Here is a 22,781-nt window from a genome sequence, read left to right as displayed (position 1 = left end):
AATTAAAGAAAAATTATTTAAATATTTCCCAAGACATTTCCTCAAGGTTGTTAATAACGGGCCTGATTTGTCTTGATATTACCTACTGTATGGCAGCATCAGTGCTATGTTAAGAGTTTACGTAGATATGTTCCCCAAAGCCAGGCACTCCCTTCTGTGTAATGTAATGTATTGGTATACAAAACATAATGTATTGTATACAAAGACCTTTCTCTGACACAAAGCACATTCAATTCCCAACCGATTACAGTATTGTTTATGATATTTTTAAAAAAGAAAATATGACTTTTTTTCCCCAGAAAATACACAGCTTAAAACCCTCTCCTACTACCACTTCCTTTTCCAACTTTTGGTGCTTTGTTTATTCTAATGTAATTATATAGGCCAAATATGAATCCACATGGTCAATGTAGGAATGGAAGTAGCTCTTAGTAAAGCATAATCATATGGTGCTTTTTTACTTGTCTCTCAAATCTTATGTAAAAATGTTTTAAAGGAACCAATTTGAAATTGATAGCCCTTTCCCAACTCTCTTAGTCACTAATTAAATGATAATCATTATTCATCCAGCATACATTTGTTAATTACCTACCATGTGCCAAGCACAGTGTTTGGAATCAAAATAAGAATAAGAGACAAGTCCAAGTACTCCAGTCTTTCCAGTGACATTTCTTAAGACATTTAAAAACATTTGGTCAGGTATCCAATTATATTTGATACCTTATTTACTCATACTCTGCCCTGTTCCAGGAAATGTTTACATTTCCTGTTTTTATTTTGCCTGTTATATAGTTAACTGCCATTTCATGTTTCCACAATGAAATCTTTATAACATAGTGCATCCACTACTTTTTTGACAGCAATTCCATTACAAAACTATGGAAAGAGTAGTACTTTCTTTTCATTAAATTATAAATAATGAACAAAAGGCAGGCCTGATATGAAAAGTAGGCATATGCTGCAGAATGAGGGCTCACTGTGGCCACTGAAGTTATGATGTTACTAAAAATAATAAGCATCATTTAGAATAGGTCAAAAATCGACTGCCTTTAAGGAAAACAGAATTTCAGAGGAGGAAAATAATCACCAATGTATTCAAGAGCAATGAGTAATTTAAAACTGTTTCCTGTATTTGTTCAATAAAAATGTAATAAGTTATGGGAAAAGATTAAAAAATAAAATTGTGATTTACAGATTTTTTTAGGGTAGTACGTAGCTTCACTTGGCTTCACTTTAGAGCAGTCATCTCATCTCTCAGAGGCTCAGGCTTTTCAAAGGTGAGGGTTAGAAAAAAACAGAACTAATTTGACATTCACATTATTTTCAGCATCAGTTATTCATTAAGATAAATATATGTTATTTATCCACAGTTTTTGTAAGGCTTCCATAATAAGTTAAAGTATATTTAAGTATATTTGTAACTCAGGGAACTAGTTAATTGGATATATATCTGTGTTCATAATATATCAAGGATTAGGAAGAAGGTGAGGACGGGTCTTACCTCTAAAAATACGCAGAAATTTCCAAGTGCATGAAAACCTGGAGGACAGAAGTTGGTAATCTAAAGATTCTGGATAGGCCAGGTGTGGCAGCTCATTCCCATAATTCCAGCACTTTGGGAGGCCGAGGCAGGTGGATCGCTTGAGGCCAGGAGTTTGTGAACAGCCTGGGCAACATGGCAAAACCCCATCTCTACAAAAAATACAAAAAATTAGCCAGGGATGATGGCATGCACCTGTGGTCTCAGCTACGCTGGAAGCTGAGGTGGGAGGATCACCTGAGCCCAGGAAGTTGAGGCTGCAGTGAGCCTCAATCAAGCCACTGTACTGCAGCCTGGCCAACAGGAGTGAAACCCTGTCTTAAAAAAAAAAAAAAGGTCCTGGATGAAGATGTTCCACTAATGATACCATTTTAACTATATTGGCAATTGAATTCTAGCCTCAACTTAGTAACCTTCTATTACTTTATACTTTGCTTAGTACAATCTATAATTAGCAGTCCTTAAAACCCCTCAGTAATGTTAAGTTTAAAAAAACACAACTCTAACAAATAAGCAATACTTCCACTTATGGAACTGTTTGATTTAAATGTTAGCAACTGATAATTTTATTTATTAAAAGCTACAGTAATTGAGCACTGAAATGGGAACAAAAACAAGCATAGCACAAATGCACCCCCTATTTACAGTCTTTTAAATCTTTTGTTTTGTCTCACATCGACTGTATTATTTACTATCATACATGAAAATAAAGTTATACTTTCCTTAAACTTTTTAGGAAACACCTTGCATTAGAGCAACTAAAATATATAAGCATGAACCACTCCAATAGAAAACAATTCCTAAATTACACATCTGGTGGGGGAAGTGATGCCTTTTTTTGAAGAAGAGGTAATTTTGTTTAACAAGTTAATTTATCCAGCTTTAAAAAATGTATCAAATATAATATTTCTAAATTGAACTCTTGATTTAAAAGAATTTAAATGATTCAGACATATCATTAAAGGGAATTCTCAGTCCTCAAGGGGTTGAAGGATTCAACAACATGGATTTCAATTGTGGTATTATCAAAAAGATGTAATAATCTCAAGAATATAAACTTAAATATAGAACAAGACATAAGCGCTCCAGTGAAGTCAATCTTTTTTTCTCATTTTGAATAAAAGTATGACCTGGGGCCGGACGTGGTGGCTCATGCCTGCAATCCCATCACTTTGGGAGGCCGAGGTGGGCAGATCACGAGATCAAGAGATAGAGACCACCCTGGACAACATGGTGAAACCCGGTCTCTACTAAAAACACAAAAATTAGCTGGGAGTGGTGGTGCATGCCTGTAGTCCCAGCTACTCAGGAGGCTGAGGCAGGAGAATTGCTTGAACCCGGGAGGCAGAGGTTGCAGTGACGCAAGATTGCACCACTGTACTCCAGACAGGTGACAGCGTGAGACTCCATCTCCAAAAACAAACAAACAAACCAACAAACAAAAAGACCTGGGAGTTAAAATTAAACATGCTCATATCAGACTCAGTTCATAGCAAAAATTCATAAATCGGATCTAATTAAACTAAAGAGATTCTTCACAGCAGAATAAACTATCAACAGAGAAAACAGACAACCTACAGAATGGGAGAAAAAAATTTGCAATTTATGCATCTGACAAAAGTCTAGTATCCAGCATCTATAAGGATCTTAAATTTACAGGAAAAAAACCCAAATTTTCCCATGAAAAAGTGGGCAAAGGACATGAACAGACACTTTACAAAAGAAGACATACATGCAGCCAACAAACATGTGAAATAAAGCTCAACATCACTGATCTTTAAAGAAATGCAAATCAAAACCACAATGACATACCATCTCACACCAGTCAGGATGGCTATTATTAAAAAGTGAAAAAATAGCAGATGTTAGTGAGGTTGTGGAGAAAAAGGAACACTTATATGCTGTTGGTGGGAATGTAAATTAGTTCAACCATTGTGGAAGACAGTGTAGTGATTCCTCAAAGACCTCGAGACAGAAATACTATTCAACCAGCAACTCCATTACTGGGTATATAGCAAAGGAAAAAAAATGGTTCTATTATAAAGGCACATGTACACATATGTTCACTGCAGCACTATTCACAATAGCAAAGACATGGAATCAACCTAAATGCCCATCAATAATAGACTGGATAAAAAAAAAAAAAAACTGTTATATATACACCATGGAACACCATGCAGCCATATAAGAGAATGAGATCATGTTTTTGCAGGGACATGGATGGAGCTGGAGGCCATTATCCATAGCAAACTAACACAGGAACAGAAAACCAAATACTGCATGTTCTCACTTATAAGTGGGAGTTAAATGACGAGAACATATGGACACAGAGAGGAGAACAAGACACTTGAGGCGTATCGGAGGGTGGAGGGTGGGAGGAGGGAGACGATCAGGAAAAATCACTAATGGGTACTAGGCTTAATACCTGGGTGATGAAATAACCTGTACAACAAACTCCCATGACCCAGGGTTGCCTATGCAACAAACCTGTACATGCACTCCTGAACTTAAGGGAAAAAAAGTTAAAAAGAAATAAGCCACTCGATGGTATGGAAAAAGATTTCCATAAATTTCCTTAGACTTAAAGGAGGAACTTGAAGTTACAAGATGTAAATTAATAAATTATAAGTTAAAATCTCCAACATTTACTTAGAAAATCACAGTCACAAAGTGAAGGATAGAAGAGACTCATTTATCAGCTGCCTGCCTGGAAAAAAGACAAAAACTTTTGCAGACTGTAACTTCAATGTGATTAAATCGTATGCTCTTACTATCAAAAAAGCAAGTGTGCTTTGGGACTGTATTAATAGATGTGCAGTATCCAGGCAATTAGAAGAGAGCTCTATAAGGATATGATCATGTTTAAGATACCAAACACCAAACTTTAATATTTAAGGGACCAATAAGTTATAAATGAATCTAAAATTCTTTAATAAAGAGTAGAATACCTAGAGTGACAGATTCTTGCTCAACTTGCTCTCAAACTTCTCTTTCTACAGTAAAATATTTATGTTCATCAATACTATTGGAATTAGAACACTAAACATATCCGTGAAGTCTCCAAATAGCTAAAACTCTCTCTGCAACTCTCAACGGCAACACATTTAATTTTGGTAGGATACTTTAGGGGGAAAAAAAAGTAAATATCAAATGTTCTACAAGTGTTAATTATAATTAAGTATCTCTGAGGTTCAAGCTCTAACATAGTGTAACTTTCCAAATAAGATTATCATGTTTTGACACTTGAAGTTCCAACTACTGGACTCCCACAGTGATGTACCAAATCAGTGAATTCCCAATTATTACCACAAGTATCCAGTTAGGTGCTAGACTAGTCCTCTTAGGAATGCAGTAAAGAAGGTTCCTGGGTGGTATGGAAAGGGAATGTTCATTTTTTCAGGCTACAATGCATATTTTTTTCCAGATGATAATAATAGCAATTTTGTAAACATTTTTATTCTCATAAATTTAGAAAATATTCTCGTGCCCTTATTTTCTGGCTACTGCTTCCTTCTCCATAACTTCCTTCTGTCTCCTTTAACTGGTCTCAAATATTTGATGTTAGCATTTTAGAACATATTTTAGTTTCTGACTTAGGTTAATTAAGAGAAATATCTTCCATATCATTATTAAAAGCTAAGTTTTATATATTTTGATATTATTTTCCTTTTCATAGGACAATGGCACCTTCATTAAATCAAAAAGCATTTATTAATATATTTATTTTCTTTTTGAGACAGAGTTTCACTCTTGTTGCCCAAGCTGGAGTGCAATGACACAATCTTGGCTCACTGCAACCTCCACCTACTGAGTTCGAGCGATTCTCCTGTCTCAGCCTTCCGAGTAGATGGGATTACAGGCATGCGCCACCACCCCCGGCTAATTTTGTATTTTTAGTAGAGACAGGGTTTCACCATATTGGTCAGGCTGGTCTCAAACTCCTGACTTTAGGTGATCCACCTACCTTGGCCTCCCAAATTGCTGGGATTACAGGCATGAACCACCGCGCCTGGCCCAAAAAAACATTTATTAAATACTTACTATGTAGGAATTCAGAGATGCTTTTCCATCTTGCTACTCTAGGAAGACTTACTAATAGAATAAACATCATAGTAATTCTAATTTTTCAAATGTCTACAACGTGACTCACTTTCAACAAATAAAGCTTTTGGAAAAACAGAAAGGGACAATTAAAATATAAATTAAAAAACAAAGAAAACTACTCTTCCTTGCCTTAAAGTCTGAAAGTGAGTAAAGGGAAAAACTTTTCAGAGGCCATCTGGTTTTACATTTCATTAATGAATATATGATTTCATTTTGTTCTAAATTAAATACACTTGAAATGCCTAAATATTCAATTATAAATTTGATGTGGGAAGTGTATTTACTTTCCTCTACAGCTATGGATATTAAGAATCACTTTTTACTCTTTGGGTCAGGGAACCTAAAGCTTAGAGGTCTTTCCTAAAATGCTCTCTCAAGATCTATCATATTAGTTTGTCCCTGCAAGCCTGCACCCATTCTCAGCCACATCACAATGCACCTGGACAGCAATCTCCAACATATGGCCTCCTACAAGAGCCTACATTCTATAGTCCACTGACCACTTTCTGCTTCTCTGACAGTGAAAAACAGAACACAACCAAAAACTGCTCGATAAGATAATCTATAATCAATTAAACTTGTCATAATTTTCAAAATATTTTCTGTACTCATGTATTTCTCACTAAGCTCTTGCGCATGTTTAGTCACCAAAAATTATCACCCAATAGACATCAAATATCATTCACAACAGCTCTCAAATTTCTCTTTCTACAGTGAAACATTTATGTTCATCAATACTATTAGAATTAGAACACTAAACACATCCCTAAAGTCTCCAAATAGCTAAAACCTCACAAATCTCAACTGCAACACATTTAATTTTGATAGGATACTTCAGGGAAAAAAAACATAGGTATCAAATGTTCCACAAGTGTTACTTACAATTAAGTATCTCTGAGGTTCAAGCTCTGATATAATGTAACTTTGCAAATGAGATTATCATGTTTTGACACTTGAAGTTCCAACTACTCAACTCCCACACCTCTTCCCTCCACTTAATGGGCAAGTGCTGTATCTATTTTAACAAGTAGGAAGAAGCTGCCAGTAGGGGGAGAGGGAAAATAAAACATATGAAAAAGATCACAAAGTCAACCTGTTCTTTTAAATTGTATGACTGAATGCCTACTATGTAACCAGATACTGTGTAAAATATTAGGAATAAGAAGACAAGATGCAGCCTTTGTCCTAGGAATTTCAGAATCTAAAGAGGAGACAAGCACAAACAAATGATTACAGTACGTGGGATGTCTGAGGAACAGTGCCACAACAAATATGAAGCTTCCCTTACGAGAAATCTGAGCTGTGTCATTAAGAGAAAAGGGCAGTTCATGAGAAGAGGAACAGTGGTACAAAGGCTCAGATGTGTAAAATATGATGTCATGGTAAAGATTTACAAATCTGAAGGAACACTATAGTAAGGAGGAATTTGAAGACGAGAATTTGACCAGGAGCCAGATCAGGAATATCAAGCATAGAGTTTGATCTACTTTCTGTAGGCTGATGGTTTTCTGTACTGAGTTCTTCAGATTCCTGGGTTCACAGAGCTGTTCAGGGCCACTCTGAAGAGGGGTAAGTAGGTGTCCCCAAGAATTCTACATCACATCTATCTTTGCATTAAACAGATAAACTCCATTTTAACTGCAAACTTCAAGTGGCGAGGTGGGGAGGGGGAAGCTTCCACTCCTTTAATAAAGTTTGAAATAGGTATCCATAAAAGAAGGGATATTAAGAAGGGGTGTAGATGGTCAGATTTGCACTTAAGAATGAACATACAGGTACTTTAAACTGATCATCAGAGAAAAAAAAAGAACAGAGGCAGAGGGAACAATCAGGAAATAATTTTTGGAAGTGGTGAGATGACTCTGAAGAGTGAAAAGAATGGGCATGTCTAAACTGGGTTTTTGGGTAAAAGTGGAAAAAAATAGTAGAAGTTCTTGGTCTACAAGCTGAATGCTCTCAATGCAACAGGAAGCAAGCTGGTGAGCAGCAGTTAAGGAAGGGTATTGTGTGTGAGTGTGCACAAGTATGTGCACGTGTGCAAGTGGGGGTAGGAGTCAAGATCTTGAGAAGATGGTCCAAGTATTTTAAGAAAAGTCCCCATGACTCCAACCAAGATTCAAGGACTATACATGTCCTTGGTTGAGATTTACAAAATTGCTACACACATAGACAACATTATAGTCAGCCCCGCATGGGTATTCATGGATTCTAGCATCTGTGGATTCAGTCAATCACAGATCAAAATACTCAGAAAACAAAATGGATTGTTGTGTTTGTACTGAACATGTACAGATTAGTTTTCTTGTCAGTATTTCCTAAACAATACGGTATAATAACTACTTACATAGCATTCACATTGTAGTAACATAAATAATCAAGAGATGATTCAAAGTATATGGGAGGGTATATGTAAATTACGTGCAAACACTGCACTATTTTATATAAGAGACTTGAGGATCCACAGATTTTGATATCCATGGGGGGTCCTGGAACCAATCTCCCATAGATACTGAAGGACAACTGTAATTATATGATCATAGATTCTTCTAGAGCATCATTACTTGTTTTTCTAGTCTTTTCAATATTAAATGAGCTAAGAAAATCCATACTATTTTCACATTTTGAGAAAAATGTCTGGTCAGATTAGCATCTGTAAAGATGAATAAATGTTTTTAGTGCCTGTATTTACATTACAATTTTCTTTCAGAATACAAGCTGTTTTCACCAAGACTCTTCCATTTCTGCTTAAAAGATCCCGAGATCAATAGAGGCACCTGATATTTCACCTTTTGATGAGGAAACTGAAACACAAGAATAGTGAAAATGACTTTCATAAGGTGCAATCTATTTTAGCATGCTTTACGTGTTCTAAAATCAAAGGACACATCATATGTGGATATGCATCAAATGCAAAAAATGCTATACAGCTATTTGTGAATTTAGGGATTGCCAAGGTTGTCAGATAAATGCCACAAGAATGTCAACAGTCTTGTTTAATTCAGTCTCCTGGGACACAGAGACTACTGATATGACTCTGGGCTTAAAATATATGCAAGACACCATATATAAGAGTGGTTTTGCTTCCCATAGTTGAGTTATGACTTGCATCATACCATGTGGCATGTGTAATGGAGAGAGTAAAGAAGTGTATAAAGAATTGTAAAGCTACTGTAAATATATGTCTGCTCACTTGCTAGGTAATTATATTTTATTAGAATAAAAAACAACTGATGAGTAGTAGAAAAATTGAAGAGTACGGTTTGAAGAGCACTGTACTAGATGATCTTTAAGGCCTATTTTTTCTTTTACAATCCCGTGACTCAAAGAATAAACTGCTCAGGCTTGTTAAAACAATGACTATGGATTTTAGTTCATAAGAATGACTTGTAAGGAAGTAACAATGAAGTCTTAAAGTCTAAGTATTGACCTAAATTTGAAGAGAAATCACGAGCCAGATCAGGAAAATCAAGCAAAGAGTGTGATTTATTTCCCGTAGGGTGATGGTTTTTTGGGCCAATAAGAAAAATCATTTTTCTTCTGAAAGATAAACAGAAAAATAGTACATTAGAAACGCTATTCCTCCTTAAACTACTGAAGAGATAAAAAGATAACATGGTAAATCAGGAAACTTGAACAATGACTACAGGTGGGAGAAAGCCATTAATTAAATCAAGAAGACTCAAGCTTCTATACAAGTTAGATCTGTTTCATGAGAAAGGATAAAATGTGTCTATGTTAATTAGAAAAACGGCTACAAGAGAGCTCGCTAACAGGCAAGTCAAGCCTTCTAATCCTATTCTCCACAAGCAAGCTGGCAAAATACAAATCATGAATACTTTTTATAGACAGCAGGAGGAGAGTCTCAATATGAAGACCTGGGCTAGACTAAGTTATGTAATAGCTAGAGGCATGGCTATAAAGTCATGTAACATCTCTGGGTATCCTTTTTCTTTCCACAAAATGAACTAATTGGATTAGCTGATGTCTAATGGTTCCCAATCAATAATGTTTTGATTCTCTGTCTCTCCAACTTGTCATAAAAATATAAAATTTGGATAGCAAACAATTTTTGTACTATGCTAGTATTACATGGATTTAATGCATAGTAAAAACAACTCTTAGAAACTTAATTTAGCCTATATGACAAATATCAAATGAACTTTAGTTGCCTTAAGAATATCTGCATCTGATTGTCTTAACTGACTCACGCTGAATTCAAACTCATATGTCCCAACTTCACTATTTCTTTTAATACCACCATGTAATCAATCATTTTGAAAATTTTAGAGAAATCTTTGACTCCTCTTTTTTATCTCTCATGTGCAGTCAGCAAATAAATCCTCATGATTTTTCCTTAAAATATATAAAATCTATCTTCCCTTCTCTCTTATCAAAATTCACTTTCAATTTATCTCCTAAATTACTGCAACTATGCCGTTTCCTTATTTGTTTAAATTTGTAAAAATAATGATATTGCTAAATACAAGAATTCACCTTTGTACTCATCTGCTCTAACTGTTCCTCAATATTTTCAGGATAGCATGCAGTAATCTTTAGCTTGACTTGAGGATTTTACAAAATTTGGCCTTACCCTGCTCTTCCATCTTCTCTCTATTTGCCAACATGAACTCTATACAATGTCGCTTTTTTCCTGCTTCCCACTTGCCCTGTGCCTGGCCCATTCCTGCCCAAAAAGCCAACATTCTCATTTCACTCCATTTCATGCTGTTTCCCCTCCACTTCTCTCCACTGGGATGTCATTCTTTGTTATCAATGCCAATTCTTCCTATCCTTCAGGATCCAGGCCATGCCCGGTCACCTTCCTTTGTGAAGCCTCCTCTCTTATAGTCCAGATGGACCTTGCTATTCAACTTCCAAAGTTCTTGTCCATATCACTTACTTAAGTGTATTTACTTACTGATGTATAAAATACCGTGATTCTTTTTAAATCACTCTGCATGAAACCTTTTACTACTCCAGGTCTTTCTGGCTCTTCTCCACTACCTGCAATTCCTTCAGATAACTTTACGGTTTCTATACCGTTATCAGATTTTTATTTAAGATATAATCTTCTCTTGAAGCTGCCTTACTTGACTACTATATCTTCAATTACTACCTAACCCTGCACTCAATTTCCTTTTTCTCTTTTATATTTTTATACTTACAACTTCCTGGTATTTAGTATATTACACATTTTATTCTGTAGTGTGTCTGTCTCTTACTCTAATAGATTCTAAGCTCAACAAGGGAAGAGATTTTTGTCTCTTTTGCTCATTAATGCCACTCTAGTTCCTAGAAGAGTGCCTGGTATTTGGCAGGTGCTCAAGAAATATTTTTGAATGAATTCATATTTTAAAAACTGAAAGCAACATTAATAAAAGTGGTTAATAACAAAACAAATACTAATATACAATTAAGAACTTACTATATGTTGGGCAATGTACAGGTAATGCATAACATAATCCTGTTATTATCTATTATTACCTACTTTCTTCTTTGCCATATAAAGCAGGGCTTACAAAGGTTAAATAATTTTCCCAAGAACACATTCTTAATAAATGTACTAAAAATAAACTCTAGGCTTATTTGCTATTAAAAATATGTCAAAGGCTGAGCTTATCCAACTGTAAAAAACTAAATGCAAAACAAGATTTTTGAGGAGATATGAGGGAAGAACTCCTCAGACAGCTACCTGTAAAACCTTTTCCCCCAGTGGCTAATACTTTAATTTGTTGTCCTCTTTTTTGTGTAAGTTATCTTATAATGTTCCATAAACTTCTGCACTTTATTCCTTACCCAGGCTTAACGTTCAAGAAGAGAAAATCTTCTGACTAATGTTATGACTTCATTAAGGAGTAAAAATTCCATCTTAAAAATGAGTTCTCAGTTCTCATGTAAAAGACAAGAGCAGAATGAGTAGTCACAGTTCTCACAGAGTGAGGTAAAGCAATCATCAAGGGAGGAGGGGGAAAGTAAAGAATGCTTTATTCATAATTACCTAACATTTTCCAGCATGAGAGGGGAAAGAGGAAGTCTATTTTCAGTGACAATGATTACTCTAAAAATATTAACATGCAAGGGGAAAATTTTCATTCTGAGAGTTACTACTATACTGAGTTCTCTTTCCCTCACAGAGTGACTTAAAATTCCCAGGGTAGAGAGGTAATCTAGACAGATGCGCTTGCCCTGTGTCTTGAAAATGGCAACATCCAGGAATCATGGGAGTTTAACCGAGGACACCCTGGAAAGAATTTCTCAGCACCAGGACAGTCTCTAAGAAATATCAAGTGGCAGAGTGGATACTTATATCCTCAGGTGTCTGCAGTAAGGCAGAGATTAGAGCTATAAAGGCTTATTAGAATATTTGTTATGCTGAATGCATAAACAAGATGTAGTGAAACTGAAGCTCAATTACCTACTAAAAGGGTTATAGACCAAAAAAAAAAAAAAAAAAAGCCTAATTCTTCCTTTTTTCTACCTAATCCAGATTCTTTCCTGCAATGTCTCTATAATTTTAACTGGCTTATGTAGCACAGGCAAAATTATATATTGTACAATTCAGTCTCATCTTCATTTTAAACATTTTAGACAAAAATATATTAGTTCCCTACTTCTACACATGCATATATGAGAAAATGGTCTGGCAACCCTTAGGTTGGGACACTCAGCAGGTCATGGCATTCAGAGCAAATTGATTTTTATTAAGATAATTATAAGAACATGATTTTAAAAAGTATTTTGTGTCTCCCTCTTTCTTTTGTATTTTCAGAAAACCATATGAACTGGACCTGGGGGCATGCACCTGTAATCCCAGCTCCTTAAGAGGCTAAGGCAGGATGATGGCTTGAACCCAGGAGTTTGAGAGCTGCCTAAGCAACATAGCCAGACTCTGTCTCTATCTATTAAAAACAAACCATATGTAAAATCACATAGTTGTTCCTGAGATCTGCCATTCCATAATTTAGTTCTCTGCTAGTTCTATGGCACCCAATTGTCACACGACTGACTAGCCAGATGCAGGAGGTACTCACTTGTCAGGCCAGCAAGTAACCACAAATACCATTTATTTGGTCCTTAACAAGATTCAGACAAAGTGGTTACAAGTGAATCAAAATGGAGGAGATAAATACTGTAACAACTGGTTATAGATATCACATTTTCTCATGTTTATAGTTCTATTTGAATAATCCTTACCTCTTTTTAAAAACTCCATAGACATTGAGAATTGATAAAAATCTATCTCCAGAAAAATACAGCTATACATAAGTCAGCACATCACTTTAGCAAATTCACAAATTTTAACAATCTAATCCATGTGTCATAAGCATAGACAACAAAGAAAATATTTGAGAGGGTGTAGGGTGACTTGGAGTTGAAGTTTGGGAGAGAGATTAACCATTAAATTAGGAATAAATTTATACTTGACAAACAAGCGTCAACTGTCTCCACTGTCTTACCAGCAGCTCAGTCCCTTACTGCTCTTCCTGGATCATGTCCTGTTGGCTGCTGCTGAGCCCATCTCCTGCATCCAAGCGTCGTAACTCAACAGGAGCAAAGGCAAGTAAACAATCTTGAGAGGGTGTGCTGCTGAATGTTTGCCAGCCTAGAGAAGACAGAGTTTGAACATTTTTAAGTTAGCAAAAAGGAACAGGGTACATACACCTGATATAAAGAGTTTTAAAGGTTTTAGATACCTATAATTGGATATTTCCATTACACAGTGGCTGTTAAAAAACTTAGAGGATCTTTCTCAAAGCAATGACACTCTTAAATGTACCATAATAAAATTCTAATATTTGTAGAGCATTTGAAATGCCTAAAGCATCTTTAGTCTTCACATCTTCACCGCAATAATCAATGAAGCTTAAGGCCAGTGGCTTATATTACTTCATCTGTTGAATACAGTGGTTCACAGTGTGGCTCACAAGAGTATCACCTAGGTACGAAGCTGAGGATTTTGCTGAGATTCTGACTTGTTGAGCTAAGAGGAAACTTTTTTCTCCAGGTGACTTTAAGATGAAGTCAGGATTGAGAATCATTAAGTCCCTGTACTTCATAAGATGTGGCACTAACTAAACTCATAAATAGCAAGTATTCATTCAGTATATGCCATGTCAAGGTAATATGCTAAGTGCAATGGAAAAGGTAAAACATTATAACGTGTGGTCTCTGTGCTCAAGGGTTTTAATTTAGCTGGAGAGACTGGATATATACTTTAAAAGGACCACCCAATAAGATACCTCCTTTAAAAACATAACCCAAGTAAGACTTAATTGGCAAAGATGTAGTAAAAACATTGGGTGCTACAAATAAGTGGAAATGACTATGCACTGAAACAAGGGAGTAGGTTAAAAACATAAGAGAAGTTCACTGAGTTCCAAGGGCAGTGAGAAAAGAGGAACAGGGAGAAAGCATTGTTTTGAGGCAAAGATACAGCTGCAGCAAATTGGAGGAGATTAAAAAGTTCTCTCTGACTGCAGAGTGTCTACAAAGACGCATAAGAAGAATTTGGAAAGACCGATTTGAAACAGAATCTAAAGAGTTTTGATAAAATGGCTAAAGGAGTTGGTCCATTTTCCTGAATATATGGAAACAGTACTGGAATATCCTGAAATAGTATCTGGAATAGTATTGGAAGCTGTTGAAGCTCAGGTTCCAGGGGTTCTTGGTAAATGCTAGACACTATTCTAGATGCACTACATGTGTTACCTCATTTACCACTCAAAAAATTCTGGTGAGATCATTATCATCATCATTATTACTCCCATTTTACAGAGTAAGAAGCGAGGTCTCTTAATTTTTTCTCAAAGTCACATGCCTAGAAATAGTAAGCTGAGACTGGGACATGTTGTTTTTTTAGAACCATGGCATCATAAAAGTCATATGTTAAGATTTAAGGGGTGTTTTGAGATATAATTCACATACCATAAAATACATCCTTGTAAAGAATATGAGTCAGTGGGTTTTACTATATTAAAAAAATTATGCCACTGTCACGTATCATTACTATCAAATTCTACAATATTTTCATCACTCTGTCACCTTCCCCCCAAAAAACCCAGTACCCATTAGAAGCCAGTTTTCATTCATTCCTCCCCTGGGCCTTGGTGACCACTAACCAACTTTCAGTCTCTATGGGTTTTCCTATTTTGAACGACTTTATATATATGAAATTATACAAAATTTGGCCTTTTATGTCTGGTTTCTTTCACTTAATGTTTTTAAGGTTTATCTGTGTTGTAGCATGGGTCTGTACTTTATTCCTTTTTATGACTAATATTCTATTGTATTGATATACCATATTTCCTTTAGCTATCAATGATGGACTTTTGGGTTACTTCTACTTTTAGCCTCATAAATAATGCTTCTTTGGATATTCACTTCAAACTTTTAAATTGTGATAAAATATATGTAACATAAAGTTTGCCATTCAAACCATATTTAAGTATACTATTCTGTGGCATTAAGTACATTCACATTGCTGTGCAACCATCACTGCCACCCATCTCCAGAACTTCTTCATCTTCCTAAACAGAAATTCTATGCTCATTAAACAATAACTTCCTATTTGCTCCTCCTCCTAGGCCCTGGCAATCATTATTCTACTGTATGCCTCTATGAATTTGACAATTCTAAGTACCTCATGCAAGTGGAATCATATAATATTTTTCCTTGTGTGATTGGCTTATTCCGCTTAGCATAAGGTATACAAGATCCATCCATTTTCTCGCATGTGTGAGAATTTTCTCCCTGTTTAATAGTCCATTGTATGTCTATACCACATTCTGTTTATCCATTAATCCATCTGTAAGCATTTGGCTTGCTTCTACCTTTAGGTTATCGTGAATAATGCTGCAACAAACATGGATATATAATGTTTATAAGTTGTTGTGTGGGCATATGTTTTCAATTCTCTTGAGAGTGGAATGCCTAAGAGTGAAACTACTGGGTCTTATGGTAATTCCATACTTAATCTTTTGATGAACGGCCAAGCTGTTTTGCAAAGTGGCTGCACCTTTTTACATTCTACTAGCAATGTGTCAGGGTTCCAATTTTTCCACATCCTCACTAACATCTGTTATTGTATGTTTTAAAAATATATCCATCCCAGTGAGTGTGAAGTGGTAGAAGATTTAGGCGTTATAAATAATCATATGCAAGATATTGGCTTATTGCAGTACTCAAGTATAAGTGATAGTTGGAATAAGAGGGTGGCAGAATAAATGAAATAAAATGATCAAACAGAAATATTACTGATAAAGAAATGAATGACATTTAGTAACATTTTAAATGTAGGGAGAAAAAAGAATGATTCAATTATAGTGATAAAGCTTTTGAGTTTGGTTGTCTGGAAGAATGATGGTATTAATCAGATAAATAGATAATTCTAGAAAGGAATCTGAAATGACAAAATAAATTCTTGACATGATGTATTTGAAAAACTTTAGTATTCCAAAGACATATTCATCAGGCAGGTGAAGTACAGGAGGTCAGGGTTGGAGTCAATAGGCTATTTTATTTTTCTTTTGAAAGAAATGATCAAAGAAACATTATTAAGATTAGAAGAGGGTTATTGCCTGTATATGATTAGACTCTTAAATCTGAGTTCAGCAACTGATAAACCAAACACTGAGGAAGGCAGAGGAGTTTTTGCCTTCTGTTTTCTGTTTAAAATAGTAAAACAAAACTTCAAAAGTAAAAAATATATCTTTATTCAGCTTTATAGTACTTGTTTTTTATCAGAATTTGAGTTGGTATCACATTTTTAACTATACCAAGGTGGTGCTTGTGGTTCTGGGAATGATGTGAGCAGTTCTAGGGGGATTTCCTTCTCTGAGCTGGCACAAAATTGGGAGTCCTAGAGGACATGAGTGTCACTATCAGCAGTTATCTGGCTGGCTGGGAATCAAGCTGGCAAACTATCAAGGAGAAACCATGAATTCTAGTTTTATTTGCCCAAAACAGTCCCCTTTAGTAAAAGGAGGTGATCCCCAACAAATAGAATAGTCTCTTGCTAGAATATAGTTCCTCAGTAGCCAATAATTCTGGCTTTGTTCAGCTTTGAAAAGTCTCCAATACGATAATATTCAGGAATAAATACAGTGATGACTCACAGGCTTATACACATGTTTTGAAAGAGAAGCTTAATGAGGCTATTTTGGATCATGAAGCCGAGCTCATGCCTGCAATCCCAGCACTTTGGGAGGCCAAGGTGGGTGGATCACTTGAGGTCAGGAGTTCGAGACATGCATAGCCAACATGATGAAACCCCGTCTCTTCTAAAAATATAAAAATTAACCAGGCATGGTGGTGCAAGCCTGTAGTCCCAGCTACTTGGGAGGCTGAGGCAGGAGAATCACTTGAACCCAGGAGGCAGAGGTTGCAGTGAGCTGAGAGCTGAGATCGTACCACTGCACTCCAGTCTGGGCGACAGAGTGAGACTCCACTTCACAAAAAAAAAAAAAAAAAAAAAAAAAAAATTCTCAAAGAAAATGCAAAATACACTCAGCTTATTGAGTTTTCCTTCCATCATGATATATTGAAAGTTATAAAAAAAGCACTTGGAAGATAAAACAGAACAAACATATGAAGGGTAACTGCTGAAGACAGAGGTTAAGAAAAGGGCCATGAAGAGGGTTAAAAAAAAAAAAAAACTAAGCCAATGAGCACATTTAAATGTTCTCATTCCCACACACATATCTACTGTTTTTTTTGTTTGTTTGTTTGTTTTCCTGAGACAGGGTCTTGCTCTGTCACCCAGGCTCAAGTGCAGTGGCACAATCGCGGCTCACTGCAGCCTTGACCTCCCAGATTGAAGCTATCCTTCCATCTCAGTCTCCCAAGTGGCTAGGACTACAGGCATGTACCACCACACCCAGCACATTTTTTGTGTACTTTTTGTAGAGATGAGGTCTCACTATGTTGCCCAGGCAGGTCTCGAACTCCTGAGCTCAAGTGATCCACCTGTGTTGGCCTTCCAAAGTGCTGGCACTACAGGCGTGAGCAACCATGCCCAGGCATAGCTACATTTTTAATTGAATAAAATATACTTCACCATCAAAGTTTTAATCATTTTGAGCATAATATCATTCTTAAATATATTTTCCTTTGTTCCCTAAATTGAAGCCTATTCTATTTTATCTTTATAAACTATTCACTGTTTTATTTTTATTTATTATTTATTTATTTATTTATTTATTTTTTGAGACAGAGTCTCGCTCTGTCCCCCTGGCTGGAGTGCAGTGGTATGATCTTGGCTCACTGCAAGCTCCGCCTCCCCGTTCATGCCATTCTCCTGCCTCAGCCTCCTGACTAGCTGGGACTACAGGTGCCCGCCACCACGCCCAACTAAGTTTTGTATTTTTAGTAGAGATGGGATTTCACCGTGTTAGCCAGGATGGTCTCGATCTCCTGACCTCATGATCCGCCCGCCTCGGCCTCCCAAAGTGTTGGGATTACAGGCGTGAGCCACCGCGCCCAGCCTCACTGTGTTTTAGAAAGGTATTATATACTTTATCTGCAATATTTTCCAAATAGATTTAGAAAAAACAAGACAATAGCTAAAATTTATTGAATGCATTCTAAGTCATTTAATTTTCAAAATACTATCAATTGTTTACCTTAGCACACCTTTGCAGGTGGCAGGGCCTCCAGAGCCTGTGCTCTTATTCAACACGCTTCATGCCCTCCACAAGCTTGTAGGAGATTCAATGAAACATTTCATTTTGGTGAAAGGTAAGTAATTCTGTATTTCAAAGCCTAGAAACAGACAAGTTTTCTTTCTGAAAGATGAAAAATGAAAAAAAAAAAAAACCCAACCTCTTCTCTAAAAACCACTCTACCTATAAACATGAATATATCATTACAAGCTTGGCACCTTACATAGGAATCCTCCATTTGGGTTTTATATGCATTTTCCTTTCAAGAGATAGATCCACCACTGATCAAACATCATCAAACGCTTCCGTTAAAAACAAGGGACTTTGTTTATCATGCTGGATTTAGTCCTTCCCTTCCCTTTGTGATATTAGTACACCTTCATGGCATGTTTCTTCAAAGCCCCAGTAATAGATGTTTCCTTCCTGTTGAAATGCTGCCTTGGCTGCTTCTCTGCTTGATGTGATTCTCCTCCAGGTTTAAATGGGGTCAGACTGGAGTTCACTAAACAGCACGTTACTCACTTCAGCAGGATATGCCCACAAAGTAGTTCTCCTATTCTTATACACATGTGTACACACATACATACACACACACACACACACACACACACACACACACACACACACACACATATCTCTCTCTGCAAGTAAATGATCCCAACTGTACAGTGCCTAAAGGGAAGTGCTATTTCAGAATGTCAGCTACTTGGCAGTGATGGCTATTCTCCTGTTAACATTTTAAAAAACCACTACGGTAGTCAAAGTTTTAAGAAGAAAATTAAAGACCTTAAATGTATTCACTTCCTGCTCCTCCTAACATAGACAAAGTGGTGGCTCCCAGTGAAGATCTCAGAAAGTGTTTGCAGAACAAATTCCATGAAGATAAAAACAAGTATACACCATATGAGATTGTTTCTAATCAACAGTCTTTATATAACTACAATTGCCAAACAAGGCTGAAATATCAACCACCAGTTATAAACTATTTAACATAGTATTTCCATTACACAAAGTTATTATTTAAGAACCAAACCCTGGAACATGAGAGGTACAGGTATAAAGTCACAAGGCATTGTGTATAGATTATCAGATCAATTTATATAGTTTCCAAAAATAAAAGAAGTTATGAGGGAATATTTTTTAAAATAATAGTTATTTTTAAAAACCAAGATGGAAACACATCAGAAGAAAATACCGTGTAAACATCACACACAAAAAGCAAAAGAAATTCCGCATCTGAAACACAAACTTTTACATGACATTCTGGCACTTGCTAATACTTGACCTCACTGGTCAGAGACTGGGCCAATGAAGGGTGTGCTCAAAATCTTAACTTTGAAAAGCTTCTTAAGGGTATGGTTTATTTTTCATCCACTAAAATAGAAAATATAATTCTCTACAATACACTTACCATTCCTAACATTCAGGCATTTTAGAGATCCCCACTAGAAATTTCAAGTACTATAAGAGAAGAAAGGAGTGAAAGGGGAAGAAAGGGGCAAAGAAAGGTAAGTTGCATTGATTTGAATGCTTTATTAGTCATTTTCTTTTTCTTCACACAAAGAACTTCAAGTATTTGTAATTGTATTTGTGTGGCTGATTGCAGGACAATTAATTATATTGGGAGCTAGGTTTTTAGCTGAATCTCAGAATGTCTCTCCTGTAACTTCCAGAAACCCATAGGCAAACTAAGGGGGTAGGCTGTAGAAGAGTTAACAAAGTACAAACTAATCTCAGGTTCTAATTCCGACTCTAATCCTCCATAACTTCATGATCTTGAGCTGATCACTTAAGGAAACCGAGGACTAGAGAGCCTGTAAGATGTTAAATTGTATTATTTCTGTTCCAACCCAGCTTTAAGGTTTCATCATTCCATGATTTAGATACTATTGAATTTGAGATAAAAATATATATATAGGAAAAAGAGTTATTGAACAAATGAATAGGTATAAAAACACAAGCAAAATTATATTAATGGAATTATTCTAATTTAAGTCTACTTGTGTGATATTAAGTTTATAAAAGGATATCCTTTACATTGTAATATATAACTATAACTGATAGCCACAATGCTTATTATTGATTCCAAAGGAATTTTTACAATATATATTCTATTCCTTATATTTAGTAATTTCATATTACAAAATGATGTAATGGTTTCTTGGGAGTAATGAGTCTACTACCATGGTTCTCTTAGATTGAACTGCTAATTGCATCCATTTAAAACAGACATAGATTGAGGATCAATAAACTGGTAGACTTTAAGTGCATTTTAAAAACTGCTTCCAATCTATAACATTAACCCAGGTATTTTTAAAAGGATTTCATTTTTCCTATTTTTGGGTGATAAGTATTAGGTACACATGAACCCTACCTTATAGTTTCTTAAAAATGGATGGAAAGAATGAATTTTGAAATCACTTATGTTATAAATTATTTATAGCCTAAATAATATCATCATCTAAGGATGCTTTAAGTCACATGACCTACATGAGCTAAGGTTTAAAGACATTACATTAATATCATCAATATAAATATCAAAGGATCAATTATAAAAATTCTAACACTTAATGGGATGGCCAACTACAAAATACAATTTTACACTATAGTATAAAATTGCTGACATTTGATCAGCCACTATTTAAAAAAAAATTCCTTCATTAACAATATTCACTAATTTTCATCTAAAAATTGAAACAAGGAAATTTTTATCTAATTTTACTTCTAATAGAAAGGCAAATAAAAAATACTTTTTAAAATATTTCAAAACATACAGGAAAACTCTGCAGTTATATTTACCTGGTTTGTTAAAAACAAACTATGCATTCTGCAAAACTGCAAGTGTCTACTTTTATCATAAGGTATTCTTAAAAGCAGTTTAGTAAACATCAAGTTATGACAAATAGATGTCTCTCTTGCCACACAGGAGTGATAATCAAAATATTTAACAGCTCATATGTCAAGGCATGGGACATAGTGCTGGAGGAGGATCCTAGAGGAACCTACATGCCATTTATTATTCTAGCTGCAGGATTGTGGGTAGACCCAGGGAGTAATGGGGAAGGAGCTATAGTGGCTTAGGGTAGCAGAATTACTAGCTACCTTGGAAATCTTTCAGTAACCATCAGCACAGCCACACTCATGTGCACCTGCTGCCTATCAGCTCCAGTTGTTTGCATGATTCTTAAATAAGGGATTAAAAAAAAGTATTAAGCAACTGTTACAAGTCTTTGCAAATCTACCATTTGTCACTGGAAAAAAATGTAACTATTAACTTTGGCTGTAGCTAGAGAAGAAATGATAGGGAAAATTTGATAAAAGAAATTAAAATTTAAAGATGCAATATTTAAAAATGTTTTTGAATTACACATAAAATTACATAAAATATTTTCATAATATTAAAATTATATAAAAATGAAGGTATGAGGTTGAACTTTCAAGTAATAACCAAGATAACATAATTTAAATACACTTCTCCCTAAATAAAGTAGTATAAAAAGCTATAAATTCAATCATACTTAAGGTTGGAAGGTGATATAAATGAATCAGAAATTCAAATGAGTATTTTTACAACAAATTGTGACATATTTTTCGTCAAAGTAACTGTCATTATCATATTAAACTGGATTTTCACATCTTCAATTTCCTAGAAGGGGGCAGGTACACTATTGCTACTTACAAGTTGACTGCTTATGAATAAGCATATCACAATGCTCAAGAAACAGCAGCATAAGTAAAAAATATTTAGGGCAATGTTGCAGATGTGAGATTGTAGAGAATTACACATTAATACAAAGTTTTAAACCATTTTTTTATTTGCTAGATTTTCTAAGTGAAATATCTGAATCTAAAGAAAGCAGGAATTTGTTGTTGTTGATTGTCCTGTGTTAAAAGGGATTAAAGTCGCTTAGCAACCTCTGTGTTGTAGAAACCAAGATAAAAGAAGAGTTGGTTGTCTATCACCAGCTCTTCTAAGATGGAAGAGTGCAAGTAAATAGAAAAGCACTATTTCTGCAATGGTGCTTTGACATACATTCTTCATCACATGACAAAATAAAAATCATCAAGAAATTCCCAGGAGAAGGAAAATCCTCCAAAAGCATATTGTGACTAAATGGAAAATTTACAAACCACTACCATACAGACACACACAAAGACAAACACACACAATAATAAAAGACATGGCCAAGAAGCATACAGATCGTAGCTTAGAAAGGGAGACTGCATAGTAGAAACTTTGTTAAAGGCTTTAAAATATTCGAGATAGAAATATAAATGAGCATAAGAGTGATGATTTATAGAATCAGAGACTATTTTTCAACTTGGTTTTATAGAGGCAAACAAGGAATAAAGATTAAACTAGGACAGTACATAATTAGGGAAGGCAACTTCACATGGAGGGATAAATTTGAGGATCTGAGTTAAAAGAATGAGAAAAGGGCCAGGCACAGTGGCTCACACCTGTAATCCCAACACTT

General features: G+C 35.4%; 1 protein-coding gene across 4 annotated transcripts in view; it reads right to left on the bottom strand.

The window, feature by feature from the left end:
* Positions 1–22,781, bottom strand: part of TET2 (tet methylcytosine dioxygenase 2) — a 131,927-nt gene that overhangs the window by 74,736 nt on the left and 34,410 nt on the right. For 2 of the 4 annotated variants that reach the window (XM_015138929.3, XM_028848654.2), the window contains 2 exons: positions 18,265–18,403; positions 13,102–13,247 (listed from right to left, as the gene is read on the bottom strand). The gene's annotated coding sequence lies outside the window, so the exon portion shown is untranslated. The remainder of the gene's footprint in view (positions 1–13,101; positions 13,248–18,264; positions 18,404–22,781) is intronic. The other 2 variants (XM_015138928.3, XM_015138927.3) reach the window with 1 other exon arrangement.

This window comes from Macaca mulatta, chromosome 5, assembly GCF_049350105.2.
Source record: "Macaca mulatta isolate MMU2019108-1 chromosome 5, T2T-MMU8v2.0, whole genome shotgun sequence".
NCBI classification, from domain to species: domain Eukaryota; kingdom Metazoa; phylum Chordata; class Mammalia; order Primates; family Cercopithecidae; genus Macaca; species Macaca mulatta.
The sequence above is the reverse complement of the archived record's forward strand: the minus strand, read 5'-3'. Positions and strand labels throughout refer to the sequence as shown.